Genomic DNA, 9748 nt, shown 5'->3' with positions numbered 1-9748 from the left:
GCAGATTTGGGCAATAACTAGCAAGGTCAGCGAAGACTTAGGTCTCTGTGCCTATAGATTCTGTACTAAAACATGGTTTCAAGGACGTTACGGATTTCTGGAAAACAAGCCTTCTGAAGGGCTGAGCTGGGTCAGAGCAGAAGTAAAGGAAGGCAGAAGATGACCATGAATCTTCTGCCAGCATAGAAGCGCTGCAGTGATTTGCTTCTCTGCAGTCACATTCGCATCCTGTTCAGTAGCCAGAGGGACGTTTTCTCATTTTTAAGGCTGCTTCTTTGCACAAATGAGATTTCAGCCTACTCGGGAAACAAGTGAAAAGTCAAATTCTGCACAAGTGAAAATTCCCAGCGCAGCCTGTGCATCATTCTCACACTCCAGCAGAGTAATGGGCCATCCCCTAACTGGGGCAAGCAGCTGCTGTCAGTCAGCCGAGCTTTACCCGTCCCACACTAGCTCTCTTGGCATCTGCAGAGGACCTACCTGCCTGTTTAGCTGATGCCTGCTTGGAGCAGGTAGTTATGTGGTGGTTCAGAGAGGCCTTACCAAGTTAATGGAAGGAGGGTTTTCCAGGTCACTCCATCTTCTTTCTCCTGCTCTGTACTGGGCTTAGATAGCTCGGATCCTAGGTGCACAGAAACAACAGCTTTCGTGTTTCTCAGTGGGTTCTATAGTGAGCCAGTGCATTTGAATGGAAAAAGTTGTCACTTGAAGGGCTTGTTCTTGACTTGCTTGGATCATAGCCCAAGCTGCCATCTTCACACCTGACATCCAGGGAGGATCTGGTTTATCTTCTTTTGTGTTTTGGTGAGTTTCCTTCCTGTGTCTATGGGAGCTTTGCTCAAGACTGACAGCAGCTCCAGAAAACAAGTGTAGATTGTTACTTTCTTTCTCTGGGATATAATTGTTTACCTGCCTCTTGCTACCAAAGAAGGGTGACGAGTGATTGTCATTCCCAGAGACAGCGTATCTTAGAGGAAAGAGATTTCTAAGTTTGATTGCTTCTCTGTAGATTAAATTCTTCCTTCCTATCCCAAGTTGAAGGGATAGATCCCAATTACATCTGACTGCTGTGCATAAAAAATAGGGTATAAGGAGGCTTTATGAAGTGCACAATCATCCTCCCATCTCTAAAAGCTATATGTCTAACAGTGCTCCAAGCTCCCTTACTAGCTGACAGAGAAATGCCTGAACCACTCTTTAGAGGTTCTCAACCAAGACATCTATTTCATAAGGAGAGGAGTTGCTCTTTAGAAGTTTCTTTTTCTCCCCTTTGAGTAGAGAGGATTTTGAGTGTGAGCTTCAGGTAGACTCAAAGGCTCATTGTTCCCTCGAATTTAGAGGCTCTAGGGGCTGTTTGAATGTGGCTCTTGCTTTCCATATTGAGCAGACACTCAGAGCCATGGCAGCTCAGGACCTGGTGCTGAGCCCACACCTTGCATGAAGGCTCCAGCTGTCATCTGCTTGCCATAATAGACATTTTGCAACTTCTCTGTCCTTGAAGGGTAGGAAAATTACTGGTGCGTGTGTTGCAAGTGACAGACAGATCTGGTTTTCCTGCAAGAGAGGTAGTTTTGGGGTGGCCAGTAGTATAGGTTTCTGCTGTTCTGGAGCCTGTGTGTTTAGCTTGCTTCTGATCTCTCAGGGTGGGGAAAAGGTAAAAAAGAAAAAAAAAGAAGGGAGAAATGCTGCTGAAGTTAATGGAGATGTAATGTAAAACCAATGTAAATCAGAGAGAATAAGAGCCAACCTGTGGTAGATACCAGAAGAGAGATAAATGCTTATAAAGCTTTTTGTGTTCAGTAGGATGTTTGTTCCAGACCATACATCTGAGCTTGGATCACTAACTGAACCTAACATATGACTGTTTAGGTTTTGCTAAGATTTTCTGTGGCATCTTGCTTATTGAAAGCATGTCCATACAACGTTGAGTATTTCGGCTTTTCCTGTAGTGTATGTGCAATATAATTAGATAAACAGTCAAATTATAACAGATTGCACCTCTTTTATTGAAAGAAAAGTCACAAAGACACTGAAAATGGTATAGCATAGAACCAAAATTACAGGTCCAGTCAACTTTGGTTCTTTCTAGAGGAGGACAGAGAGGAGCTCTGGACCCCACGTTATGGCTGAGGGGCACGCTGATACCATCACCAGGGTGTATTAGCAGAGCTGTGTCTGACCGTGTTCATGCCTGCAGTAGCAAGGGGTGCTTGAGGACAGGAGCCAGCTGAGGCTTGAGGTGAAATCTGACATTATTCCTAGTCTTCAGTAAATGTTCTCTGTTTTGTGCCTTATGCACTAAGAATGCCTCAGTGCTGACAGTTTGCCATCTCCTGTAGTGATCCAGGCAGCCAATGCTGCAGACTGTCAGCATGTGGAGGACTACATCCCTGGATGACAAAATATCTGAGCAGTTACTGCCATGTGTCTTTCTGATTGGGGGAAAAAGGACTTTATTGTTCAGGGATGGTTTCAGAAAAAGAGCAGGCAGGAGCAGCGTCCAAGCTGCTCTGTACATAAAGACCTTACTCTCAGAATGGTTTGGAAGCCAGACAGAATGGAATATTTCTCCTATTTTCTTTACAGCTGAAAAAACATGAAAAATCACAGGAGTGCATTTATTGCCATATTTCAGTTCCAAAGTTTGCCTTATTTAAAAAAAAAGAAGAAGAAGAAATAAAACTGGTTTTGCCCACCCCCCTCACTTTTCTTTTTTCCCCCCCTTCCTTCCCTCCCATTTCCTGGACCAGGCTGAGGTTTTTAACAGAAAAGCTCTCAGTCCTGCACAGAGGCTGGGAACATGCAGAGGGACAATAAAGTGTTTGTTCATAGAGATCATAGAGGAACGGTCTGTAGTTTTACACAGGAGAGGAGAAACCACCGTTTGACTCTGAAGCCTACAAGGGCATGGGACATGCTGTCTAAACATACATGAGAACCCTCCTGATGTCCCTGCTGGGTGATGGTGTCTCCTCAGACCTCATCAAACCCTTGGTCCCCAGTGCTGGTGTCTGAAAATAATAGTGCTGAAGTAAGGCTGGATGGAGGTGACCATGTGTCCTAGAGAAACTAAGGTTTGTTCCGTGATGGGGAATAAACTGGGGATGGAAAAACCAGTTGAGGGAGAGTGCAAGGCTAAATGAGTAGTGCTGGTTTTGACTCTTGTTCAGGAGCATCTTTATATCCACAATTTTAAAGGAAATACTGTCTTTGCTAATACCTTTATGTCCAGGCATATCTCCTAGGTAATGAGTGGCATTTTATTAGCTGCCAGAAACAATATGTAAGTGTATTAAAGGTCTTCCAAAATTGAGAAACAAGGAAGCTTAAAATGACCCATCCACCCCCATCAAAAAAAAAAAAAAAAAAAAAAAGGACAAAAGCAGGATTAAGGGTGATGAAAATAAGTTTAATTATTTAATTGCAACAAGGGTGATTACCATGGTCTGGAACAAGCAAAGGCCACAGGAGAAACTGCAGATGGGACTCAATTAAAATAGACTAGAACAGAAAATGCTTTCCAGCAAGCAAACAAGTTAGACTGTACTGCAAATGGGCCGTCTGGCTTTTTTCCACTGTACAGTCTTACTGTGTAGGCACTTTGTTGGACTTTCACTGTAGTGACTTTTCCTTTTCTTGCTCCCTCCAGATTCTTCAGTCCTTTGAAAACATGGGGACAGGGTTGGAAGAGCAAGGGATTAAACTTGTCTGCACATATGTACACACTTCCTTCCACACACACTTAGATTCTCAAATAAATATATTTATATGCAGCCAATTTAGGACAGTCTGCACACAACCTGATACAGAAGCACGGCCTTAGGCATAAAATAAAGTGGCAATAAATTTCAGTGAAAGGGACAGTTGTTCTCTGGGGTGGAGAGCTCCTGAGCCTACCAGCATTTCCTGACTCTGTCTTTTTTGGAAAGGCAAGAGCTTTTCCTGAATTCTTCCTGGCCCAGGCTGAATTGGAGAGGGCCTTGTTTCTGTCTCAGTCACTGGTTAGAGAAGATAGGACGGCCAGGATTTCTGTGGCAGTTTGGCTGGATTCTTGTTCCTCCACACTGCTTGGTACCCTGCACAGGGACAGTTATTCTGCTGCAGAGGCATAGCCGTGACCTTGTGTAACTTGTCCTACCTCCTCCTCTCTTCTCACCACAAAAGCTGCCTGCTCCAGCTGTTCTCCCAGCAAGCGCAAATGGAGTTTTGCAAGAAAGCAATCTGCAGGGCTGGAAGGTGTTTTCGTAGCATGGACCTTGCAGAAAGCATAGCGTAATCATTGCTGCTTGTGTGTAGGGCTCTGTGCTGCTAGTCCCACCCAGTGCTCCCTACTAGAGCTTGGGCAATCCTCTCTTAGTAGTCACCCTAGGAGGCGCTCCACCAAAGTGTCTGCAGATCTCTTCAAGGTGAACTTACTCTACTAGGAGATAAGGTCCCTGCAACCGAATTGGAGTTTGTCAGCAGTGACCTGGTACCTCCTATAGGTTCAGTAGTTCATAAAGTAGCTCAACTTTTTCTAGTAGCCTTGATTTTCAGAAAAGTAGTCAAATGAAGTTATGTCCAGAGGCCTGTGTTATTTGTGACATATATGATAAGGGCATCGACTGTATCCCCAACATGTTGCTCACGTTCATCTCTCTCCTTAGCCATTCAGCTATAGTCGGGGGCCAATCAGTAAGATGCTGAGCAAGGGATGTTCCTGCCACTGCTTAGCCTGCTCCAGGCTTTACTCTGCCTTTACTCAGTCATCCAGCTCAGGCACTTCCTTATCCCTGAAAACTTTTCGTCTGTGCCAGATCCCATCTCAGCAAGCACACGCTGCTGCAGGTTGGTTCTCCCATGCACCAAACTGTACCTTTGCGGTCCTTGGGTACAGTTTATCTAATCTGAACTCACACCTCTGTAGAGACAACACCCACACTTGAGCTAATCACCCTCCTCTGCTCTGACAGTCAGTGGAGAGGGATCATGAGTTTTGAGGTATGCATTATATTATCTGTCTTTGATGTTGCTTTAGAATAAGAGGAACATCCTCCCCAGTTCCCTTGGCTAGATGCACCAGGTCTCTATAATCTGTGCTATCCATGTCTGCTCAGACAGACCTCTGTCTTTACTTACTTACATCCAGAACTGCTCCTTCAAGCAGCTGTTCGCTCGTTATCACGTGCTTGGTCATCCCACTAGAGACAGCGTGTAGCAGAAGTATTGCAGCATGGAACCACTGCTGTAACAAAGGGATGTTAATCAAAGGTATTCCCAGCATAGTGAATCCCAACAAGAGCTGTGTGCAGACTCAGGGTTGGATCTCTTTGGCACACTGAAGGGGAATGAAAAATGGAGATCAACATTGCAAACAGCACCCTGAGGAGTAGGTTGGGTTTCTTACTGGCAGGGAGTCAACACTTTTGCAGAATACACCCAAAACATTGTTTTTGTGATTTGTTTAACCAGTGATCACAAGGAAAAGCCATTGCCTCTGGGCTTCTGTGGGAGAAAAGGAGGCTGGGCTTTTTTCTCCACAGCTAAACCAAACTGCAGAGGTACTGCTGATCCCAACTGTTATGATATGAAGCTATTTTTCCTTGTGAAAGATCAGCATAAAACTTGAATAAGAGTAGGAGTACATGGGCTTGTCTTAGCTTTTGTGACAAAGTAAATTTCCTCTATTTAGGGCATTTTGTTCTGTGATGTCTAACTGATGCACCAATGAACCTGCTCTCCTCCTACCCATTGCCAATGTACACAGAAATAACAACTGTGTGTGACTCAGAACAATATGTTTGCTATAGACATGGATTGTAAAAATCTTTTCAGCCAGCCAGCTCCTGTTTTATTTAAATATCTCTGTTTCCGTGTTCTGGGATGTTTCTACTCTTTAGGAGACAATCCTGGTCTAAAGCTGCCTGCCTCTCTTGGCTGAGTTCATCACATGACACTCAGGGTTGTTCAGCTCGCTTTGATTCTGGCAAAACACAGAGCCAGCTGAAAAGTACCTCATTTAAGGAGCCTGGAGAAGTAAGAGCTTTTATATAATGCTCAAGCAGGTATCAGGAGTAAAGACTTAGTTACTAATGGCTAGGAGAGTGTCCTTTACCTGAATCCCCTCCAAGTACCTTCTGCCCTGGAGGGTCCACCCCTGCTCCCAGGACTCTAGTGATCTTTGCTTTCCTATTTCTCCTTTTTTCCAGAGGATGAGAATGGAGGATATCCACTGGAATGGCAGCTTTGGGATGATGCAAGTAGAAATAATCTGAGCCCACCCCACAACCTCATTCCAGGGTGACAGTCCTCAGGTGGTGTCAGGCTGGTCCATAGTGAAAGGAGTGACCTACTCCAGGAGAGCTCTGGATGCACAGTCCCACAGTTATTTGTTCTAGTAGGAAGCATTCCTCTAACTAAACAAGAATACAATTCAGAGAGTGAATGTCAGTTTCACCCCAAAGTTTAAAGATACGCCAAAATGCAGAAGCTGTGTCTGCTTCAAGTTTCCTGCAGTGCCTCGTGTGTTAGTAGTGACTGGTCTATCACCTGGAGGTGTTCCCCAAAATACAGGTTAAGCCCTTTTCCTTCTCCTCCACTGGCAGCTTACCCCCGAATCCGTTTCTCCCTGCCTGACATGGAGCTGGGGGATGCCTCACCTGTGCAGACTTCAGGCATGGCTGGCTGAGATTGAGCAGGGAAGGCGGTTAATTTTACAGGATGTCTTTTTTGCCTTAGATCTTACAACGCAGGTAAAAAATGTGTGTGATATTCACAAACATAATTCTTTGTACTGCCTAGTGCCAGGTAAGATGAATAATACAAGAGCAGAGATCAAAACAGTGATACATTCGTATTCATAAATTTTAATGTCAGAAGGGACCATTCTGGGCTGATCTCCTGTGAATGTAGGCCCCTTAAACCTCACCCTGTTACCTCTGTATTGAGCCCACTAACTTGCATTTGCCTAAGCCATGTCTTCCAATAAAGCCTTCAAGTCTGGATTCGAAGCTACCAAGGGACAGAAACTCCACTGTTTCCCTTGGTACCTGTTCCAATGATCCATCACCCCCTGTTTAGAATGTGGGCTTTGTTTCCCATTTGAGTTTGCTTGGCATATGGGTCCCAGCTATTAGTTTTGGTGATGACTTTCTGTTAGATTAAAGAGCCCCTTAGCATCTGCAGCTTCTGCTTAAAACAATATTTGTGCACTGTTGTCAACTTCTCAGTCTTTTTGTGGGTGTTGTTACAATAATTAGATTCAGACTTCCTAGTCTCTCCCCATAAGGCATTTCCTCCAACCTTCAGATCCTTGCTAGTGGATATATTCTGCACCACCTTTTTCTGATACCCTTATGCTAACCCAGAGGTGCACACAATATTCCCGTTGCTTACCAGATGCACAGAGAGATATTCCTGTTTGGTTTTATGTCAGATAATGGCAGTAGGTCTCCTGAGTGACTGCTTTCTAGGACACAACATCCCAGTGTCAGGCATGTTCTGCATCCCTTGTATAATTTTATATTTGATTCTATTAAAATACAGTCTATTTGGAAACACATTGGATCTAATACTGACCCCTGTAGATGCCCATTAGAAATATCCCCTTCAACATCAGTGTCCTTCAGATGGCTCCTTTTAGAGACCTGTCAGCTAGGCTTCTGCTAAGCCATTTTAATGCTTGTACTACTGACATTACATGTCTTCATATCATGGAACCCTGTGAAAGCCAAACCTTATCAAAATCTAATTACATTATGTTACAACCATGCAGGCAGCTTTATCAGACAAACTTAGAATCATACCAACTAATAAAGTCAAGTTTGGAAGCACCTGTTTTATATACAAGTGCCTCAACTAAGATTAATATTATGCCTATTCTTCAGTGCTTAATGAGTTGAAGTCTGTATCAGATTTTTCATTATTTTGCCTGGAATTTATATCAATCAACCTAGCGTGTATTTATGAGGCTCATCGTTGTATATCTTGACTGACTATTGGCACAGTGCTTCAGTATTCGGGACCTGCCCCAGTGCTCCAGAGCAGATTATAAACGAACATCAGTGGGCCAGCAATTTACTCAGCCAGCTCTTTAAGGACTCTTGGGTATGGTTGCTTAGCCAAGCTGCTTTCAGACTGTTTATCCATAGCAGATGGTGTTTCCAATTCTCCTTGCTTACTGATGAGCAGAAGGCACTTCACTGCCCCACACAGGCCCTCCTATGGGCACATCCCCCTGCCATCGACCAGGTACCGACTGCCAAACACCTTGACCTCTTCTGCAGCATGGCAGTTGTCTTGGTACTAGCCAGCAGTACAGGGAAATGGGGAAGCGAACTGTCATGCTGCAGAAGAGGTTCATAATACATTGCTTATGCGGATATTATTCCTAATGGGAGAGACATCCAAACAGACACACAACTCCACCATTTCCCCCCCCACACCCCGAGGTTGGCACTTACCTGAAAATAAAATTTCAGGCCCAGCAGAAATTGAGCTATGTCCATTTGATCTTGTTCAGCCCTACAGCTACAAATTCAAGCCTCCATGCTTCTCTGCTGATGTCTTCCAGCCCTGTTCTGTCCTATTTTCTGCTAGTATAGGTGTCTCTATTAACTTAGATTTCACAAAGATAAGATTTTGTGATGTGTCAGGTTGAAATGAATGAGTGCATGGAGGTCAATTTTTTCATAAGTGAAAGGCTAATGCTGGACTGTACAGGATGAGGTTTATTTTTGGCCTTTTCTTGTGCCAGTGAGGATATTTAATGGACTTTTCTGCAAGGTTGATAGGCATATACTCAGAATGTTCCCTGTCAGCTGAAGTCATCTGGGATCTTTCTAGATCACAGGACTTGAACAGCCAATATTTGGACAGGTGACCTCAAAGGAAACACCAGTGATTCAGTAGGCGTGGTCCTTCCTGCTGAGTCAGTGCTGAACTATGACGCCAAACAACACTGTGTTGCCGGAGGACATGGTTTTTATTTGAAATATCAAAAATAATTTGAACATTTGTGGCTATTTAAAATCTCATGATATTATACTGGATGATAATTCAGTTAGGATTAATTTAGTTGGCCTCCCTGTATTGCTTCTGCCATTCAATGTCAGGAGGATGGTCCTTTCCTTTCCGAAAGCTTTCAGAAGTAGCAGGTGGCTCTGACTAATTGAGGGATCCCAAGAGGATGTTTTTAGGGTGAAATTAAGATGCCCGGAACTGTATCCTGGAGATTTCTTGTATCAGTTCAGGATCCATTTGTAGTTAAGGTTATGTGTGCTGTCAGTGCAAGAGTATTGGACCAAAGCATTATAACCTTTGGCTTTTCCACCACATAGAGGGCAGATTTCCCTTCAGAGCACTTTAAGGTATACAAAATGCATCCGATCATCTGGCCCAAGAGCGAGTGCTGGCTTGGATGGAGGATGCTGGTGAGGGGCAGCTCCTATTCTGAGGCAAAGGCTTAGCGGGTGTGATCGTCCCTCTTGAGTAAACACATAAGTGTGATGATCTGGTGGAAAATTGTCTTTCTGCTCCACAAGGAAGACTGAATCACAAGAGAGAGAATGGGAGAGCAATATAATAAGTGATCTATAATAACACTTCAGGCTGTTATACATAGCAGAGCATCTTATTTATTTGTCTCACAGACTCATTTCCTGAAGCAAGAGGCACTTTGGTACAGCGTCCTTCCCCAAGGACCAGCTTTCACTGCCAGTCACATGTAGGAGGCTTAAGGGGCAGGTGAAAGCATTGCACTGCCCCGCAG

The sequence above is a fragment of the Haliaeetus leucocephalus genome, unplaced genomic scaffold (genome assembly GCF_000737465.1).
Source record: "Haliaeetus leucocephalus isolate CR32 unplaced genomic scaffold, Haliaeetus_leucocephalus-4.0 Scaffold339, whole genome shotgun sequence".
NCBI lineage: Eukaryota > Metazoa > Chordata > Aves > Accipitriformes > Accipitridae > Haliaeetus > Haliaeetus leucocephalus.
This window is presented reverse-complemented; position numbering follows the sequence as displayed.